We start from the raw sequence: 22245 nt of genomic DNA on the forward strand, positions 1-22245 counted from the left end.
TGGGTCAAGGGATACCACGGTGGTGGCCACTGGTGGACGTGGGGTGGTGTAAGGTGGTGAGTAGTTTGTGTTTCTTTCTAATGTCGGGTTTAGAGGAGTAGTTATGGCGTGGGTGTTGAGGGTTGTGGCGGAGTGTTTTGGCCGGTGGTTAAGGGTTGCTGGGTACGGTGGGTTATGATGGTGACTGTAGTGGTGGTGGTGGTGGTCGCAGGTGATAGTTTGAACGGGAGTTTATGTAGGTCGGGATTTCGGTAATTGGTAATGCTTGTAGTGGTGTTATAGGGCACGGGTTTAGGGACCATTTATGGAGGCTGGGGTTGGTGAAAGGACCGGTTCAAGGTTAATGGTAGTGGTGGCTCTCGGTGGTGACGGTGGCAGTCTTTGGTTGGTGTCGGGTTGGGTTTCTTACACGGGTTGGTTGGGTTGTGTTAAGTGATGTCGAGTTTTCGGTGGTTGTATGTTTAGCATTGTTTTAGTGTCGGGTGTTAGTTGTGTTGAGGCTGTTGGATTAGGGTTGTATGGGGCTGCGGATGGAGGATGTCGAGGAGGGTGGCTGGCAGTGGTTCATGGTGTATGGTGGTGGCTGCCGTGTTTGTGGGGGTGGTTAAAAAGGGGTTGCGTTGAACAAGGTTTTGCCGTGAATATTAAGTGTGTTAATTATGGGTGTTTTTCAAGTGTTTGTTAGGTATGGGGTGTACGGGTTTATTTGGATGTTGACACGGGTTTTGGGAAATCGGGAATTTAATATAATAACTCCCTATTAGTTGTATAATTAACTACTAATTAATAAAATAATTAGTTTGGGTTGTTTTACTGTCGGGTTTTACACAATTAATTACGTAAAGATATAAATAATGGGAGTTGAGTATAGTTGATAAATATAATGATATGGGTTTAATTGTACAATTAATTTATAATTAGTTTGATTATTTATGTAATTAGTTTAGTAGTAATTATAAATATTATAATTGCTAGGTGACGGTTTTTATTGAAGAGTGCTACTAGTTGATTAGCTCGGATTGCGTAATTGGATATTGCTTGTCAGGTAAGAATTTCCTACTCAGCTCGGTTTTTATTATTAAGTGAATGGATGTTTAAATGTGACGGTGGATGAGACTAAGATTAACAATTGTGATTTATTATTGGAATAGAGTATTTGAGTATGTTAAATTGTTGGTTGAGCAGTAAGACGGGATTATTATTGAGTGTTTGTTGTTGAGAGTTGATTATTTAGTTGAGCATAATACGAAGGGTGTTACTGCCAGTTGTGCATAGCGAACAATCGTTACTGCCAGATGAGCATAGTAAGTAATTACTACTGCCAGTGATAGTTGTGCATAGTAAGTTATTACTAGTTGTGCATAGTACGGGGGGTACTACTGCCAGTTGAGCATGGTATGAAAATACCACTGCCAGTTGAGTTGAGCATAGCACGGTGTTAAGGGAGTTGTGCTACTGCCAGTGACGTAAGTAAGTTGTATGGACGATGTGATGGGAATTTGAAGGATGTTTAATTTGGTTGGATTATTATTGTTGTTGTTTAGTTTATTCCTACTCAACCTCGCGGTGGACTGTGTATTCGTGAACACCTGCGGTGAACCGTTTTATGGGGAGCAGATTTGAGAGGTACTAAAGATTAGCTGACTCGGGAGCATTGGGATGAGAGCTCGACTTGGACCATAGTTGAAGTCTAGATCACATAGAATAATTATATCACTTTATTTATTTCCGCTGCGAGTTGTAATATTTTATATTAAGTTTTAGTTTGTTATTTGTAATAAACATGTAATCGCTAAGTTTTAATTTAATGTACTTTGGTATTGTTGTACTTTGTTATTCACTACCTCGAGAAACCGAGATGGTAACAGTCCTATTTATTTGGGAATGTCTAGCTAAAGGCTCCTGAATAAATGGGGGTGTTACATAGTGCATGCATAACAAAATAAGAGATTAATACGGAAAAACCAATGTCCCTTACATTGTAGTGTGGCTCGAAATTAGGGGCACAAATAAGGTCACCTTCCTTATTTGTTATAATATATTGGATGATCCTCCAAAATCCCAATCTAGAGATCCTCCTTTGATTGCACCTAATACTAATCCCTTAAACTAGTATACTAATTAACTAGATTAATACACTAGTACCCTTAAAATTAATTCTAATAATATACTTATTACTACACTAGTAATCCTATATTATGTTTACAATTTATGATGAACAACTTCTAAGTTCTAAAAACTTGTTTTGTGAGAAGTAGAGAGAATATTGAGCAAGTTTGCAAGTGATGTGAATGAATGAAAATAAGAGAACAATATTCTCTTAAAAGAAAGAGGGAGGACCGGTTGGAGCAAGGGCTAGGTGCCAAAAATTGGCATCTTGATTTTTCCTTTTGGTCTTCTCAATATATTAGGTGTGTAAGACTTGTAGTGTAGGCATGATTAGCTATTTTATCAAATAAAAATAAAACAACCATAATCCATCACTACTCCCTCCATATTTCGGTCCACCTTATAAAATGGACTACCATTTTATTTTATCAATTTGTCATTTGTCACACAATATGTCACATGTAGTATGTTACATGTTATTAATTAATTTAATGCATATTTATCATGTAAATATCATTTTATAAATTAATTAAATTGCATATAACAAATTGACTAGTGATACTTGATCACATAAATAAAATGGGTCATATAATTATAATTCACAACATCTTGTAATTATAATTAACCATTCATTCTTACCTCTATTGTTTCTCAAACAATAAACAATTTTAGTAACAAAGCATTTCAATTACTAAAATAAATCTTATTTAATCCCATTACAATAAGATATAAATATTCTCTCTCACAAATGAATTATTCAATTTTAAGGAATTGATTAACTTGTATCGTCATACAATTAATCAATTTGTCTATTAAGGTAATTGTCCTTTAAGTGTGACCTTAATGGATCAACTGACCACCACCGTCAAACGACAGTAATGTCAAACTCTAGTTAGCCAATCATTACCGATTAATGATGATCAATTGACTATATAATGAATCATCCCTTACGTATTCTTAATATGAGATTTAAACATGTGATCGCACTATTGTTGAGGACACATATTCCAACACGGGATTCGTCAGTAATTATAAATCTTTCAAGAAAACCGTGATAAGTATGGAATTTGAGGAAAGTCTATTTCACAAGTACTGTAGATATGAATCTTAGGGTTCTAACCCATTGGTCTTGCGTCGTTTGAATTTTTATTAAATTAATTATGAATTTTATAGTGAGACTGATTTGTGTTGTAAAGACGGATTTTAATTCAATAATTATGTATGTTAATAATTAGTAAATTATAATTAATTAATAATTGAGTATGTGACGTAGTTAGTAATTATAAATATTATTATTATTATTAGGTGACGGATTTGTTGAGGAGCATTACTTATCGGATTTGCTTTGCTAATTAATTGGATTTGCTGATCCGGTAGGAATATCCTACTCAACTTTGTGTTATGTTCTTGTATGTCTGAGTTATGTTTTATAAAGAATTGTTTCTAAACGTATTATATTAAATGTCGTGATGGATGTCACTGTTATTTATATTGTTGCGATTATTATTGATAAGTCATACGAGTATTGTGATGAGTTGTGCATAGCATGAGAGATGCTACTGCCAGTTGTGTATAGCAAGAGTGTTGCTACTCCCAATTGTGCATTGTACGTAGGGTGTTACTGCCAGTTGAGCATGGTATGAGAGTACTACTGCCAGTTACACAGTTGTGCATAGTACGGAGGGTACTATTGTCATTTGAGTTGAGCGTGGTATGAGAGTACCACGGCCAGTTATATAGTTGAGCATGGCATGGTGTTAAGGGAGTTGTGCTACTTCCAGTGGAATCCTTGATTAGTACACGGTACGATTGGATGAGTTGGCAATGGTTGGATATCGGTTGGTTGTGCTACTACAGTTGTTTATTTATATTGGGTAATTATTTTAGTTTATTCATACTCAACCTTGTGGTTGACAGTGTTTTCATGAACACATGTGATGAACCGTAACTGAGGAGCAGAATTGGCAGGTACTTGAGTCTACTTGGCTAGGAGCTTGGGAGGTGTGTGAGGACATGGACTGGATAACTTAGCTTTATCTCACTACTTAGTTACTCATCACCACTAGTTGTCTTATAAATTCCGCTGCAAGTTTGTATTGTATTTATTTTGAGAAGAAAAGAAAAATATGTATAAGACATTTGAGTTTAATTTATTTAAATTGTCTTGGTTTGCTAAACTCTTTATTCAACCTCGGACATTCCGAGATGGTAACAATATCACTTATCTAGGAAGGCCTAGTTAAAGCTCTTAGATAAATGGGGGTGTTACAAATGCAAGCCAAATTTTCCCTATGTTTAGATCGTTGGGTTTTGGGAAACATTTTGGTGTTGATGCAATCGGGGCCTCGGTTGGCCTTTGGGTGGGATGGAGGAAGGTGTCTAAGATGAGTCTAGTTAGGGCTTGTAATAATTTCATCATTCTACTAGTAGAGAAATATAATGGTCTCTTATGGTATCTTCTGCTTTTTTATGGTGCTCCAAGTTTAAGTATGCATTCATCAGTTCTAACGGAGTTGCAGAAGTGGATAGAGACATGTACATACCCTTTCCTTATAGTAAGTGATTTCAATCAGGTTGAGTTTGGGTGCGACAAGTTAAACTCTAGCCAATGACCAGTTGGTGGAGCTTATGAGTTTAACCTATGGAAGATAAAGAATGAACTAATGGACATTCCTTTTAAGGGGTCAAGATTTACATTGTGCAACAATTGAAAGGGTGATAAACGGGTGTATGAACAAATTGATAAAGCAATGGGGTCGAAGGAATGGTTCGTGCTCTTCCTAAATACCGAAATTAAACACTATCCTATACAAATATCTGATCACGCTCCAATTGAAGTTAATCTGAATCTTACAAGGAGTGAAGGAAAAAAGCCTTATAAAATTGATGCTTGGGCATTGGATTATGAGGAGTGTTTAGAACGGATTCGCGTTGCATGGTTTATTAATGATAAGGGATCTTTGAAATATCAGATTGCTAGGAAACTGACAATGATACGGACAAGTGTGAAGAAATGGGCACTGGGTAAAAGGGACGAATGGATGATGAAATGGGAGGAATTTGATAAAAAAAAAAACTAGAAGATGGAATGAAAATAGCTATTACGGGAGGAGCTGAAGAGGTTTATACTAAGGTGAATGACGAAGTACGAGAATTTGTCAAAGCTGCGGCAATTTTCTGGAAGCAACGCGCTAAGATAAAATGGATGGTAGATTGATGTGACTCATATTAGCACACATTTGGTCCCCGAACTAGCCTCGTTCCTATGCTTTCTTGCTTATATTAGGGTCGTTTCTATCTTTAGCTTCCTACTTTGCATACTCTTTGAGGTTTTGTGCCCTTGGTAGGGAAGGAGCGCTAGCCTTGTGTGCATGGAGCAAAGACGGAGCTAAGTTGGTCGCATTTAACGACCAAGCATCAAAGGGGAGACCGATACTAAAGACCTAAGTAGATAGAACAAGTAGAATGAGCAATGATGAAGACCCCCACGACCCCTCAATGATCCCCACGGATCTTGAGGCAGTCAAAGAAGAGGAAACTATGTTGATCCATAATCTGGGCGTCCTGAGAGCAGCCCGAGCGACCTGAAGAGCAGCACGAGCGTCCTGAAACACAATCCGGGCGTCGCGATACTCAAACCGAGCATCCCACAAATAGGACTGGCGGTTCCCTATGCAGCATGAGCGTATAATGCAGGGAGGTCGTGAGGCTCCTTAAGGACTTGAAAGGCGTTAATCATCTTCTTAGGAACTTAATCGTCATTTAAGCCTTTACTTACCCTATTACTTGTACATAGTATAAATACTCCATTGTATTAGGAGATCAGGAACAAGCCATTAGAATATATTAGAAATCAATTAGCTTAATTAAATCTTAATCCTTTCTTAATTATTAACCAAGAACTTTAGATCTAGTTGGGTAATTTGCAGATTATATTGTGGATTATTGAATAATTGACAACTCTTCATCATCAATCAAGTTTTCTTCTATTATTCTTTGCATTCTATTTTGATCATCCTAAGTTGGTACCATTTCCTTACTCTTTATTTAATCCTTGTTTAGTATCTTGCTCTTCTTTCATGTTCAAGTTTGTTAATATGTTTGACATCATTTTTAGCATGCTTTCTATGATCATGAGTGAGTAGTCTCTTAACTAGAGTTAATGGGGGATTAGGGGAATCAATCATTGGGAAGATCTTTGCTTAATGAGTTCATAAGATTGCTTGCTTGTTGTAGTTTCAACTTATGAACATGTCATGTTTGATGAATTGCTTGATTGACAACCTAGCATGAATCTTTTATCAATTCAACAAGGCTTGTAAGATATAAACCAACTCAAGACTTGTTAGACCTTGCATTTTAGTTGATTAGGAAGGACTAAGTCGATTGTAGGTGTTGTACAGTCTTGACCGACTCGGCTCAGGGACCCAAACCTTCCTAGGACTCATTGATGATATCTTACCATGAATAGGGAGAATTAAGTCGACTTATAGGTGGTGTGCAGTCTTGACCGACTCAACTCCGAGACCTATGTTTCCCTAGGTATAGTAATATCTTCACCAACTTGATTCCACTACAACAATAACTTGTTCGGATCTATAAAACTTGTTTAGGTGATCTTTCCATGATTCCCTTATGAACCCATGACACCCTAGTGCCTTTTATCAATTGTTTACATTCCCATTTACTTTACTTTGCTTGCTTTGATTACTTTTACTTAGTAGTTTAGATAACCATCTCAACCCAAACTAAATTGTTTTTTTTTTTTGGTAGAATGTAAGTCGTATATATATTTACGCAAACGTAACCATACACGGACAACCGAGAGCCTATCCGGGCTCAGCATCCAACCGTCTAAGGAGATGGGTCAAGCCCAATCTCATCCGTTATAAAAAATAAAAACAAAATGGGCAGACAACAAATACAGGGAAAATCCCCAAATTAGACAGCCTTAAAAAAAACCAATCGAAATCATTCATCATCTTCATTCAGCTTTGATTCATCTTTACTGGGAAGATTGCTCATCTCCATCAATGCACCTTCTAACCAAACTCGTCCCCCCTCTAGTAAGAGCTTTAAAACGGATTTTTAGCACCTGAATGAGTTGATCCACGAGCTTTGACGGTCTTAAGATGCATGCATTTTCCCTGCAAGAGTTTCTTTATTGCCAAATCAGGTACATACACACATTTATCACTGCATTCATCGCTCCTTTATCTTCCTTTGTCCCTCTTCTACTCAATCTCCACCGCAAAATGTCTTCTTGTGGAATTCTGATTCCAAGTAGTATCCTCACCAGCTCAATAATCTCTACTTGCAATCGGTAACTTAATTATCCAATACCCGTCCCTTGGGATCCGACCTTTACTTACCACTCTAATAAGGTTAGTTTGTCGAGAATATAAATATTGTTTGAGGATGTACAACGACACGCACCATCAAAATGGCGCCATTGCCGGGGACGGTGTTCAACTGAGTTGTTATTTGTTGCTTTTAGTTGTGTCTTTCTTTGCCTTGGAGAAGAGCATTTCCTCAAGGTATTTCTCACCTTCTTCTCTTAGTTTACATTGCAAGATGGACCTTATAGATTGTTGTGTAGAGGACCATGCAAATTCTACTCTCTTCAAAGAGCCTTTGGAAGCAGTGAAGGCCTTGGAAGCAAGTGAGGCCAACGATAAACATTGGGCATTAGAAGTAGATCTCCTTGAGGCCGCTCTAGCCAAAAAGAGCTCACCCATGAGCAATCCATGAGGATAGATAGCATCCTCAAAGAATCAACACAACCCATCAAGGTGGAACAAGCAATGAGGGTAAAATGTGTGATAGAGGAGGAAAGTGTAATGGAGTTAGAAAGTATTCCCAATGAACCATCAAAGGTAGAAGTTGAGGTACAAACTCCGTCTTTCAAACCCCTTCCCCCTAATTTGAAGTATGCTTACCTTGATGAGTCTAAAACCAAACCCGTAATTGTTAATAAAAAACTTGATGATAGTCAATTGGAAAGTTTCCTTGGTGTGTTGAAAGAACATGAAAATGCTATAGGTTATAGTCTAGATGACCTTAAGGGAATAAGCCCTGACTTTTGCATGCATAGGATTCATCTAGAGGAAGACCATGGACCGACCATCCAAGGACAAAGGAGACTAAACCCCCACATGCAAGAAATTGTAAAAACGGAGGTTATAAAATTGATTGATGCGGGAATCATCTACCCTATATCGGATTCTTTATGGGTTAGCCCCGTTTAAGTGGTACCTTAGAAAGGAGGTACCACAGTGGTGAAAAACAACAAGAACGGGCTAATAACCACAAGGAAGATCACCGGTTGGCGAATGTGTATTGATTATCGTAAGTTGAATTCCGCAACAAGAAAGGATCATTTCCTCCTTCCATTCATTGATCAAATGCTTGAGAGGCTTGCCTCTAACAAATTCTTTTGCTACCTTGACGGGTACTCGGGATTCTTCCAAATCCCGATACACCTGGATGACCAACATAAGACCACCTTCACATGCCCTTACGGAATATTTGCATATAGAAGAATGCCCTTTGAGCTATGCAATGCTCCCGCTACCTTTCAACGTTGCATGATGAGTGTATTTTCCGATTACTTAAAAACCATAATGGAGGTTTTCATGGATGATTTTAGTGTTTATGGGAAAGGCATTGATTCGTGTTTGCATAATTTATCTCTTGTCTTGAAAAGTGTGAAGATGTTAGTCTTGTGTTAAATTGGGAAAAGTGTCATTTTATGGTCAATGAAGGTATTGTATTAGGTCATTTGATTTCGGAAAAGGTCATCAAGGTTGATAAAGCCAAAGTTGAGGTGATAGAGAAATTACCGCCACCGGTGAATGTCAAAGGGGTGCGGAGTTTTTTCGGTCATGCGGGGTTTTACCGACGATTCATAAAAGATTTTTCCAAAATTGCAAAACCCCTCACTCAACTTTTGGTTAAGGATGCCCCGTTTCAATTTACTCATGAGTGTGTTGAAGCTTTTGATAGGATCAAGGAGGCTCTAATTTCGGCACCAATCATTCAACCCACAAATTGGGAGTTACCTTTTGAGATAATGTGTGATACAAGAAACTATGCCATTGGCGCGGTTCTTGGCCAATGAGTTGGGAAAGCTTTACATGCTATATACTATATAAGAAAGACCCTTGATGCATCACAAGTCAACTATGATACCACGGAAAAGGAACTTCTTCCTATAGTGAATGCTTTTGACAAGTTCCTCTTCTACCTACTTGGATCAAAGGTTATTGTATTTTTGGACCACCATGCTCTTAGACATCTCTTCGTGAAGAAAGAATTGAAGCCACGCTTGTTGAGGTGGATATTGTTACTCCAAGAACTTGACTTAGACATAAGAGACAAGAAAGGAGCCGAAAATGTAGTAGCAGATCACTTGTCAAGAATTCGACTTCACAACAATGAGGAAGATACACCGATCAATGATTCCTTTCTCGATGATGTTCTAATTGCTATCCACACACAAATTGAGAAACATACCACGCCATGGTTTGCCGATTTTGCAAACTACATTGTAGGAAGCGTCCTTCCTCCGAAATTGAACTACAATCAACAAAAGAGGTTCTTGTTCGAAGTGAAGAGATACTTTTGGGATGATCCCAACCTCTACAAAGCATGTAGTGATGGCCTTTATCGAAAGTGTGTCCCACAATGGGAAGTTCAAGGGGTTTTGGAAGGTTGTCATTCATCCCCTTATGGAGGACATCATGGAGCAAGGAGAACGATTGCCAAAGTCCTACAATCGGGCTTATATTGGCCCACCATGTTTGAAGATGCTAGAGAATCCATCATGCATTGTGACCCTTGCCAAAGAATCGGAAACCTATCTTGGAGGAATGAGATGCCACAACGAGGAATTTTGGAGGTTGAAATCTTTGATGTTTGAGGAATTGATTACCAAGGTCCATTTGTATCATCTTAAGGCAACAAGTACATTATAGTTGCCATTGATTACGTGTCCAAGTGGGTAGAAGCAATTGCTACCCCAACCGATGATGCAAAAACGGTAACCAAGCTCTTAAAGAAAGTGACATTCCCAAGATTTGGATTTCCTAGAGCAATTATTAGTGATGGTGGATCACATTTCCATGAGAAGAAACTTGCATCTCTCTTGACAAAGTATGGTTTTCATCATAGGACCGGCTTGGGATACCATCCTCAAACAAGCGGTCATGTTGAAGTTTCCAATAGAGAGATCAAACAAATCCTTGAGAAGGTTGTTAACAAGACCCGTAAGGATTAGAGCATGAAGCTTGATGACACTCTTTGGGCTTATAGGACGGCCTATAAGACACCCATAGGAGCTTCACCTTAGAAGTTGGTCTATGGAAAGGCTTGTCACTTGCCACTTGAATTGGAATACAAAGCCTTTTGGGCAATCAAGACTCTCAATCTTGATCTCAAGTTAAGTGGAGAGAAGAGGATCTTGCAAATTGAAGAATTGGAGGAATTTCGGCTTCACTCTTATGAAAATGCAAAGATCTACAAAGAACGTACCAAATTGCTTCATGACAAGAGAATCAAGCAAAAGGCTTTGCACAAGGGAGACAAAGTCCTTCTATTCAACTCTCGATATCGGCTCTTCCTCAGAAAGTTGAATTCACGATGGACGAGTCCCTTTGTCATCACATATGTTGGAAAGTATGGAGACTTTGAGATAATGTCCGAAGATGAAAATCGATTCAAAGTCAATGGCCAACGTATCAAGCCTTATTATGAAGGAGCTTTTGTAGGAGAGATTGAGGTCACTCGCCTTGAGCCTCTCCCACCATGATCTAGCATTAAAATGGAGGAGAGTTTGGTAGAATCCTCCCTAAACCACCATTTGTAAATATACTAACTTATTTACTTGCACTTAACTTCACTGCATTACATTTTAATTCCTTGCTTTAACTACAAGTTTTGATATGAGAGCGCGTGAGGAAGGGTTACTAATCAAGTTTGATGTATGAAGGAATTGAGGTTCAAGTGTGGGAAAGCATTTTCCAAGGCTAAGAGAGAGCATATGTCACTCATTCAAGGAGGAAGAAACTATAGAGGACCTAAAAGGATAATCCCCACGAGCTAACCTTGACTCGTGGGAGCTAGAGCCAAGAGGATTAGAAAATTTTATGCTGGAAAGAAATCTGGGCATCCTAACATCAGGATGGGCATCTCGAGTACTCAAGACGGGAGGACCACCTATAGGGACGCGCGGCCCTATATGATCATCCATGAGAATTTTTGCACTGCCACGAAATCTGGGCGTCCGAGCTTCAAGACGGGCGTCCCATAGCTCGAGATAGGCGGGCCGACCTCAGATCGCGCTTCTCCCCCTGCTTTTACAAATTTTCCAAAAAAACAGAAGACGCTCAGCTCCCTAAATGAACTGCGCGTCTCCCTCCTGTTTCGCACTCCTATTGGCCACAATTGCTCTTTCTTCTCCTAATTTCCACCACACATATCAAGCCACATCAACTCCTCTCACTTAGTAAACCCAAAACCCCTTCAAAAAAACACAAAATCACCCCACTTCATCCTCAAGAAAACAAATAAACCTCTCTAAACTTGAACTCACTCAATCTAGGGTTTTTAACAAAGCAAAGAGATCTATTTTAGAAAGTTTGATTTCACTTTCACTCAATCACAATCAAAGTCCTCAAGTTCAAATCAAAATGAGTACACAAAGGAGATTCATGATAAGGGAACAAAGAAGAACAGGGATTATACGGAGTTCTTCTACCTCACATCCCAACACAAGGAGAAGAGAAAATGAAAAAATTATTGATCTTTCAATACTTGACCGGTTCCCTCATATCGAATTTGTTAATGATGCTCAACGAGTCGTCTTTCATCGACTACTAGGTAAGAACATCCTTCCAACCAAGTTTCTTTGTCATGATACACTTAGAAAGCTAGGGATTTATCACCAAACTGAAGCTTTGTTCGACTTGTTCGGACTCTCTACCATGTTCCATATGCATGAGCTTAGTTACAAATCACTTGTATTATAATTCCTAAGCTTTCTAAAAATTTCAACTCTCAACAACACCATTTGCATAGAATTCCAATTGGAAAATGTCACTAGAATGGTAACATTGGTTGAGTTTGCGGATATTTTGGGCCTAGATGTATCACCCTCTCGATCATCCATTAAGCCTCGAAAATATTGTGTAGAACCACTTTGGAGAGCCCTTACGGGCCGTGACTTGACAAAGATTAAAGATTGTTTGGCCTCTTTTATCCAAAACTCGATCATAAGACTCACCTATCGTTTCCTAACGAGCACCCTACTTGCTCGACGTGACCCCGTGGTGGTAAATGAGCTTGACCTCACATTTATGGAATCATACTTATAAATCCAAGGTAAAAGTGGATACCAATTCAATCCTCCTTTGGTACTACTTGAGAGATGGGCACATTTTCGAAATGGGTGTGATAACGGGATGAAGCATATTGTGAATGGAGGCTTGATCACAAGAATTGCAAAGTGGTTTAATCCAAACTTCAACCATGATAATTTATATGTCCCCCTCCCGGGCAATACTAGGATTAATGAATGTCTTGTTTTCAAACAACATCATTGGATAGCCTATGAGGGCTATGAAAGAAAGATCAAATGCCTAACAAAGGGAAGTGATCCACTACTCCTTCCAATGGAAGGTTTGACAATAATTTCACCAAGAAGAAGGCCTCATTAGCGTCTACATTCCTAACTAGTACCCGGAACCTCAAGGTAAGAAAACAAAGCCCCGCCCCCTCCACAACAAGAAGAGAATGAAAACAAGATTGAAGGGGAGAAGATCAATATTCCTCCTTACCCCTTCCCTTACCAACCCTACAACCACCCTAACTCGTTCATTCTTCCAAGGGATGAATTTACCACGGGTCTACTTCATCAAGTAATGTACCAACAACAATATAATGATAGGGTGGATGCTTATTATGCTTTATACCCCAATTTCTATCAAATGGCCCGTTAAGGGCGCATAAATGAAGAGGGGGTGCTTCCCTCTTGGGCCCAAGTAGATATACTCTTTCCAAATTCGACTCATGGGAATGGTGGAGCTAATGGAAATGGTAAGGGTCGGGAGAGTGATGGCGACACCGTTGAGGTTAACAGTGAAGGGGATGAATTCATGGACTTCTATGAAAATGATGAGTCTAGAGCGGAATGGAATGATGAAGATGGAGGAGATGATGACGATAATTGAAGAGTTCTTTGGCTAGATGGAGCGGGCAAGAGGCACCCATCATGGCTTATGTGAGCTCTTTATTCCTCTCATATCATTGTCAAATTTGATTTGTTTAACTAACTTATTTTGAATAATCATTGTTGTTTCGGCTTTTTGCCTAGTGGAGTGTCTTAGCAACAACAAAGAACTTTTTCCACCTTAGCCACACCAAGGTGATGACAATTTTTGTTCCCACTAGGAAAAATCTAAAATGACAATTAGCATAGCATTGCATGCATGGCCTTGTGGCCAAACTTACTCCATTAATTTAACCGGTTTGGGGAAGTTTAGTCACAAGCATCTCGAAATAATCTAAATTAGCTCTCCGAACAATAGAAAGTATGCATCACTTAGATGAGTTTAGTTCGCATCATTTTGTAATATATACCATGTAGTTCGCATTTAGTGTAGATTCTTGCATTCCATGTCATTACATTTGCACATTTCCCTATTGTTTTGTCCATTGGGGACAATGTCCATTCTAAGTGTGGGGATGGGGAATTCTAACATTCTAAGCGCTAACCTATTTCAAAACATGATAAAAATTGAAAAATTTCAAAAATTCCAAAAACATGTTCTTTTGTAGAGTAGAATTGTATATATTGTATATATTGTATATACTTGTTTGTTTGTTGTTCACTCCTATCAATTGGGACCGACAATGCCATATTCGAGGCATGAGGAATATGAAGACCGCATTGTATGATCCTTCCAAATCTCTTTTTTTCCTCTTATATATTAATGATAATGTGGCTTCTTTTTGTTTGATGCGGTACAAACCAATGTGATTATAGGAGTTGCATTTAGATTATGTGGCATACTAGTGATAGAAGCATATGCATTAGGTTGTATATATGTTAGTTGCATCATGGCATGTAGTTGCATTTTAGAAAAACTTTGTGAAAATGCCTTTTTGGGAAGCTTGACAAGTGTATATAAGGCCCATATAGATAATTTTTATCCTTGAAACTTTGTTTGTTAGACTACTCTCAAGACACCATAGGATGTGTCATACTAGTATCTTTTATCCCATGGTCTACGGCCTAGTCAAGGGTTTGCATGTGTGTCACCTATCCAACCGTATGATGTGATATGGACTTGATCTGCTTATCTAGGGGACCTTGATTGACTTGGTGGTTTAGCAACCCAAACACACTTTTCATTAATAAGTTTGAAGTGCTCATTTCAAAAGTTTTGTGATGTGGAATCGTTTTTAATTGCCAAAGAGACCTCAAAATATTTTAAATTGTTGATATTGCCGAGAAATTTGATGGAGGAGTACCACTTCAATGTGCTTTGGTGCGGGATCCATTGAATTGGGCCCCCACACGGTTGTGAATTCGGTCGCCCAAAGACAAGGTAACTATCACCCCAAGAGCTATTGTCTAGAGGTTTACCAGTTGCCTAATAAGCGATTGGCGAAAGCAAAGGAAACTAGCAAATGAGGGACAAGCCCCATCTCAAAGTTTTGAAATGTGAAATGCGAAAGTTGAATTGAGGTCAAGTTTTGAAAGTTAGTCAAATCCACTAGTTTTGTTTTGATTGACTTGAGCACTCCATTCCCAAAAATCGTTTTTGTTATGCCACCTTGCTGAGCTTGGGACAATCCTTGGCCTTTACACTTGTAGAGAACCCGAGATTTATCATGTCACATGCCACTAGCGTCATAAGGATCGTCATTCCACCCCCATCTGATTGCCCTTGACGAAAGCATTTAGCAATTGTGGACAAAGGTACCCTAGTTTAACATAACTTGGAGGTGACTTGTTCGTATCCTCTTGAACTTAGTAACTAGGAGAACCAATATCTATGATGGAGTGTGTGACCTTGAATTGCTTCCTTTGTAGGTGATTTCCGCCACTTGGATGAGGAAAGTAGCTATTCTTTTTGTAGATTCATCCCTTACTTGATCTTGTGTGCCTAAATATTAGGATGCATCGCCATTTTGGCAAGCCCCACCTTGCCTTGCAAGAAGGCATCTTACCTCATAGGTGCATTGATGTGAGTTGAAGGGGCGGCGTGAGACCCGCTAATTATCTCACATCGGCTAGTAGTATTACTAAGGGTCATAGTTTTAATCACCTCTTTAATCGGGACAAGCAAAGGTTCGATTTGGGGATATTTGATGTGACTCATATTTGCACACATTTGGTCCCCGAACTAGCCTCGTTCCTATGCTTTCTTGCTTATATTAGGGTCGTTTCTATCTTTAGCTTCCCACTTTGCATACTCTTTGAGGTTTTGTGCCCTTGGTGGGGAAAGAGCGCTAGCCTTGCGTGCATGGAGCAAAGACGGAGCTAAATTGGTCGCATTTAACGATCAAGCATCAAAGGGGAGACCCATACTAAAGACCTAAGTAGATAGAACAAATAGAATGGGCAATGATGAAGACCTCCACGACCCCTCAATGATCCTCACGGATCTTGAGGCGGTCAAAGAAGAGGAAACTATGCTGATCCATAATCCGGGCGTCCTGAGAGCAGCCCGAGTGACCTGTAGAGCAGCCCGAGTGTCCTGAAACACAATCCGGGCGTCCCAATACTCAGCCCGAGCGTCCCACAAGCAGGACGGGCGGTTCCCTATGCAGCATGAGCGTCTAATGTAGGGAGGTCGTGAGGCTCCTTAAGGACTTGCAAGGCGTTAATCATCTTCGTAGGAACTTAATCGTCATTTAAACCCTTAGTTAGCCTATTACTTGTACTTAGTATAAATACTCCATTGTATTAGGAGATCAGGACCAAGCCATTAGAATAGATTAGAGATCAATTAGCTTAATTATATCTTAATCATTTCCTAATTATTGTTCAAGAACTTTAGATCTAGTTGGGTAATTTGAAGATTATATTGTGGATTATTGAATAATTGACAACTCTTCATCATCAATCAAGTTTTCTTCTATTATTATTTGCATTCTATTTTGATCATCCTAATTTGGTACCATTTTCTTACTCTTTATTTAATCCTTATTTAGTATCTTGCTCCTCTTTCATGTTCAAGTTTATTAATATGTTTGACATCATTATTAGCATGCTTTATATGGTCATGAGTGAGTAGTCTCTTAACTAGGGTTAATGGGGGATTAAGGGAATCAATCATGGGAAAGATCTTTGCTTAATGAGTTCATAAGATTGCTTGCTTGTTGTAGTTTCAACTTATGCATATATCATGTTTGATGAATTGGTTGATTGACAACCTAGCATGAATCTTTTATCCATTCAACAAGGCTTGTAAGATATAAACCAACTCAAGACTTGTTAAACCTTGCATTTTAGTTGATTAAGAAGGACTAAGTCGATTGTAGGTGTTGTACAGTCTTGATCGACTCGGCTCCGGGACCCAAACCTTCCTAGGACTCATTGATGATATCTTACCATGAATGGGGAGAATCAAGTCGACTTGTAGGTGTTGTACAGTCTTGACCGACTCGGCTCTGAGACCTAAGTTTCCCTAGGTATAGTAAGATCTTCATCAACTTTATTCCACTAGAACAATAACTTACTTGCATCTATAAAACTTGTTTATGTGATCTTTCCATGATTTCCTTATGAACCCATGACACCCTAGTGCCGTTTATCAAATGTTTACATTCCCATTTACTTTACTTTCCTTGCTTTGATTACTTAATCCAATACCCGTCCCTTGGGATCCGACCTTTACTTACCACTCTACTAAGGGTAGTTTGTCGATATTATAAATATTATTTGAGGGTGTACTACGACACGCACCATCATAGATGGAGATACTTGTACCAAGTACTTTTTTAATTGGGTTAAAGGAAGGGCAGGGCCTAATCATATTCATTGTATAAAATGTGAGGACGGTCAATGGAGTTATGACCCATGGTTAGTAGTGAATTCCAGAAGACATTTATGGATCTGTATATGTCTTCTAGAGATAATATATAGACGAGAGACAGGAACTCTTATGATAATGTTCTCAAGTATCTGAAAAGCCAAGTCACATAAGATGAGGCGGATCGGTTAGACAGATCGTTTACAACAAAAGAGGTACGTCGTGTGGTTTTTCAAATGAGAGCTCTCAAAGCTCTGGGGCCGGACAAAATACCAACAATTTTATTACCAAAAATGCTGGTCTCTGATAAAAGGTGAATTTACAAAGGTTGTGTTATCTATATTAAACTCTGGTAGGGTATTACGAGAAGTAAATAGGACTTTCATTACACTTATACCACAACGGACAACCCAGAAGGGGTATCTGACTACCGAACTATAAGCCTTTGTAATGTGTTGATGCGTGTCGTCACCAAATGTATTACTAATCGGATGGCAAGGGTAATGGGTTCCATAGTGAGTGAAACACATATGCTTTTTTACCAGGGAGGCATATTAGTGATAACATCTTACTGGCTCATGAGGCAATCCATAATATATCAAATCATAAAAAAGGAAAATATGGAAGATGTGCCTTTAAAGCTGATATGAGCAAAGCCTGTGATAGGATTAAGTGGGATTTCCTCGAGGCGGTTCTTATTAAATTTGGTTTCCCGCGGAGGTTGATAAAACTGTGTTACTTCAGTAAGCTATGAAGTCCTCTTTAATGGGACACCTCTACCTCAATTCCTACCACGGTGTGGTTTACGACAAGGAGACCCCTTCTCCCCATACCTGTTTATTCTATGTATGGAAGTTCTCACTGGCAATATTGAACATGTGCAGGACTTGAGGTTGGTTCATGGGCTCCAACTGTGTAGGGGTGTGAGGCCCATTACACACTTATTCTTTGCAGATGACTCGGTCTTCTTTTTTGATGTGACCATAATTGGCGCATATTTAGCCCCCGAATTACCCTTGTTTCCATGCTTTTTAGTGCTTATTTGGGTCATTTCTTATCTTTAGTTCTTTGTTTTGCATATTCTTTAGGATTTTGATCCCTTGGTAGGAAAGGAGTAAGAATCTTGCATTTTCGTGGCAAAACAAGACTAAATTGATCAAATTCAATGACCAAGCATCAAGGAGAGACAAGATTAGAAGGCCTTTGTACATATCATAGTAGAAGAGCAATGTTGAGAAAGGATCCTTGAGTCCCCAAGGAAATCCCCAAGGAATTTATGAAGAAAAGGGAAGAAAAAGAAGAAGTATCACGCTGACTGACAATCCGAGCGGATTGTCAGCAATCCGAGCGGATTGTCAGCAATCCGCCCGTCCCACCTAGCCACAATCCGAGCGTCCCAGCTGGAATCCGCTCGGATTCCCCCTCAGCAATCCGCCCGGATTCCCCAGAATCCGCTCGGATTCCATCGACCAAATCCGGCCGTCCCGACCCTAATCCGCCGGATTCCTTCACAGCGCGGGTTGTCTTCTTCAAGCTACGAAAAGAGAAGCCCTTCTCTCCAAAAATACCGGCTTCTCCTTGCTCTACTTAAAAAGTGTAATTACTAGTTTAGCCCTTAGTTAACCCTAATGCATCCTCCCTAATTTTCACTATAAATACCCCATTAGTCTAATTAGAGGAGCATGTTCTTCTTATCAATAATTAGTATAGTTAATATCAATCAAATCTCTCTTCAATATTGTAATCAAGTATTAATCAAGTTTTAATCCAAGATTTAGTTCTTTAATCTCTCTTTTGTTCATCCTTTATTTTGGGTAATTGAAGATTATTTGGGTTATTATTGGGAGATTGACAACCTCTCAATCTAGCATTCAAGTACTTCTATTATTCTTGCTTTATTATTGGAATCATTAGTAGGTATAATCTCTTAATCCCTTTTTAATTATTGTTAATTACTTTCATTTATTCATCATGTTTCATATTGTTGGTATGATTGACAACCTTGCTAGCATGATCAACATGATAATGAGTGAGTAGTCTCTTAGCTAGGGTTAATGGGTGATTAGGGGAAACCAACATGGGGAATGATTCATGCTTAAATTAATATGCTTTCATATCTTATTTGCTTGCTTGTTTTGATCTCAACTCATGCACATGTTATATTTGATGAAATGCTAAGCCTATGAATCCTTGCATTTACTATCATCTCCTATCTTTTCAATGAGACTTGTAAGACATAACCCAACTCGAGTCTCATTAGACCATGCATGTTGTTGAGTAGGGAAGATTAAGTCGACTTGTAGGTGTTGTACAATCTAATCGATTCGGCTCCGGGACCCAAACTTTCCTAGGATTGTAAGATATAACCCAACTCAATCCATCACAACAATAATTGCTTGCTTATAATTTGAGAACATGTTTGTATGATCATATCCCATGATTCCCCTATGATCCCATGACACCCTAGTGCCTTTAATCAATTGTTTACACACCTTTAATTCATCTTGCTTGTTTATTTTCATTGTTATTTTAGTTTAGTAACCTTCTACATCAACCCAATTTGTGACACCCCTTAGACACCACTAGTTACAATAGAAATCTCATTTCAACTCCCGTCCCTTGGGATCCGACCTTTACTTGCCTCTTTACTAATTGTAGAGTTGCTTGTTAAGCTATAAATTGTGTTTTGATTCGACCGTGACCAACGACCACATCTATCTATTTGTGAATACTAAACGGACCGATCAAAAAATGGCGCGTTGTTCGGGGACGGTGTTTGTTTGATTTAGATTTCCTTTTTGTTATTAGTTGTGTCTTTCTTCGCCTTGAGGAAATAAAAATCCTCAAGGTTTGTTCTAATTGTTTTTGAGTTGTTTGATATTTTGCATGTCTAGAAGGTTACAAAGTGATTTGTTACCTTTTGACCGTGAAATCGAAAGAACCTTGACGAATAATAGGAGACTTGTTAGGAGGAATTTGAGAGGTGTTGGTGAAGTTGTTCAACCCACTAGTGAGTTTGTCAATCCTTTCGCAATAGAAGGAGAAGAAAACCCATTACACAATACCCTACAAAATCCACCTACAATGCCAAAATTCTCGTCACACTCCGCACCCACCGAGGAGAATCTACCAAATGGTACTCCTACACCGCAACATCTCACCGGAAATTTTATTGCCAAGTCCGCCTTCATCCAACTAGTTGAGAGGAGCCAATTCGGGGGATGCCTAGTGAGGACCCTCATTCTCATATGGAAACCTTTTGCGATTATTGTGATGCTATCTCTCAAACGGGCGTGACTCAAGACCAAATTAGATGGGTCTTATTTCCTTTTTCCTTAATCGGCACCGCAAAGCAATGGTTGAAGGGCCTTGATAAGGCCACCCTTGGAATAGATTCTTGGAAGAAGTTGGCTCTAGCTTTCTACAAAAAATTCTACCCACCGGAAAAGACCAACATGCTAAGAGCTCAAATTACGGGTTTCAAGCAAAGGGATGAAGAGTCTTTGTATGAAGCTTGGGAGCGGTTCAAAGGAGTTTGTCGCTCATGTCCTCACCATGGACTTAGCGAATGGTTTTTGGTGCAACAATTTTGGAATGGTTTATATGAAGATTCTAGGAACATTCTCAATATGGGATCAAATGGAATGTTCACCGAAGTTGATGACAATCAAACATGGAACAAGATTGAGGAAATGGCGGTCCATAATTCACAATATAGTAGACCTCGCAAGGCTACTAGAGGAGGAAAGCATGAAGTGGACTCCGTTACTCAATTGGGTGCTCAACTTAGTGCTCACATTGACACAATCAACTTGAAGTTTGAACAAGCTATGGCTAGACTTGAGGAAAACTCAAAATCATCGAAGCATCATGTCAATGCCATGACGGCATCCTCATCAATCCCAAGTGGGATATGTGAGAATTGTGGAACTTTGGGTCATGACCCAAGTGAGTGTAGGGGGACAACCGAACAAGTTAATGCTTTCCAAGCTTACAAAAGTGGTACCCCTTATTCAAATTTTTACAATGAAAACACCAAGTTCCATCCAAATCTCTCATACAAAAGCCAAAATGTTCAAAACCCTCAAACAACATACACTCCACCACCCATGAGAAACCAAAATCAAAGACCCTTTTACAATCAAAACCAAGGTTACCAAAATCAAAATCCATACAATCACCAAAATGACCAAGGCTTTGATGTCCAAAAAGCGGTCCTCCAAATGCAAAAGAATCAACAAGAATTCTTCACCCAAATGCAAAAAGATAGCCAAGCAAAAGAAACCACCATCAACAACATTCTAGCTCACACCAAGATGTTGGAAACACAATTGACTCAACTAGCATCTTCAAGCTCACAAAGACAAAAGGGGCAATTACCACCTCAAAGTAATCCCCTAGACATGAAACGGTTAGTGCCATTCACTTGAGAAGTGGTACAAGGTATGAAGCACCGAAGAAGCAAGTTGAGGATGAAGTTGTGGAAGCTAGTGAAAAGGAAGAAATTGTGCAAAACTCCAAAGATGGAGAATCATCAAAAGAAGAAAGTTCAAAGAAAAATGAAGACAAGGCCAAAGAGAAGGAGCCCATTGTGATTAGACTTCCTTTTCCAAGTCGTCAAGCCAAGCCCAAATTTGATGATCAACTTGGAAAGTTCATGGAAATTGTGAAAAATTTAGAAGTCTCAATTCCTTTCACGGAATTAATCAACCACATTCCGGCCTATGCAAAGTACATGAAAGATATCCTCACAAAGAAGAAGTCGATCCGGAAACTTGAGACTATCGCCTTCACTAAGGTGAGTAGTGCAATACTTCAAGGGAGTTCACCTCCAAAGTTAAAGGATCCGGGAAGCTTCTCAATACCGTGTACCATTGGCGACACGACGATCAACAAAGCCTTATGTGATCTAGGGGCTAGTGTGAGTGTCATGCCGTACTCGGTGAGTAAAAGGTTGGGAATGGGAGAGCTTAAATGCACCAACATCACACTTCAAATGGCCGATAGATCGACGAAGACACCATTAGGGATATGGGAAGATGTCCCCGTGCGAATTGGGAAGTTTTTCATCCCGGTGGACTTTGTCATTGTTGAT

At 39.2% G+C, this 22245-nt stretch overlaps 1 non-coding gene across 1 annotated transcript; it reads right to left on the reverse strand.

The window, feature by feature from the left end:
• Positions 1-20605: 20605 nt before the first annotated feature.
• On the reverse strand, positions 20606-20712 carry LOC141639870 (small nucleolar RNA R71). Its single transcript, XR_012542731.1, has one exon. It is a non-coding gene; the product is annotated as a small nucleolar RNA R71 (small nucleolar RNA).
• Between the last annotated feature and the right edge of the window lie 1533 nt (positions 20713-22245).

Source organism: Silene latifolia, unplaced genomic scaffold, assembly GCF_048544455.1.
Source record: "Silene latifolia isolate original U9 population unplaced genomic scaffold, ASM4854445v1 scaffold_57, whole genome shotgun sequence".
Lineage (NCBI taxonomy): Eukaryota > Viridiplantae > Streptophyta > Magnoliopsida > Caryophyllales > Caryophyllaceae > Silene > Silene latifolia.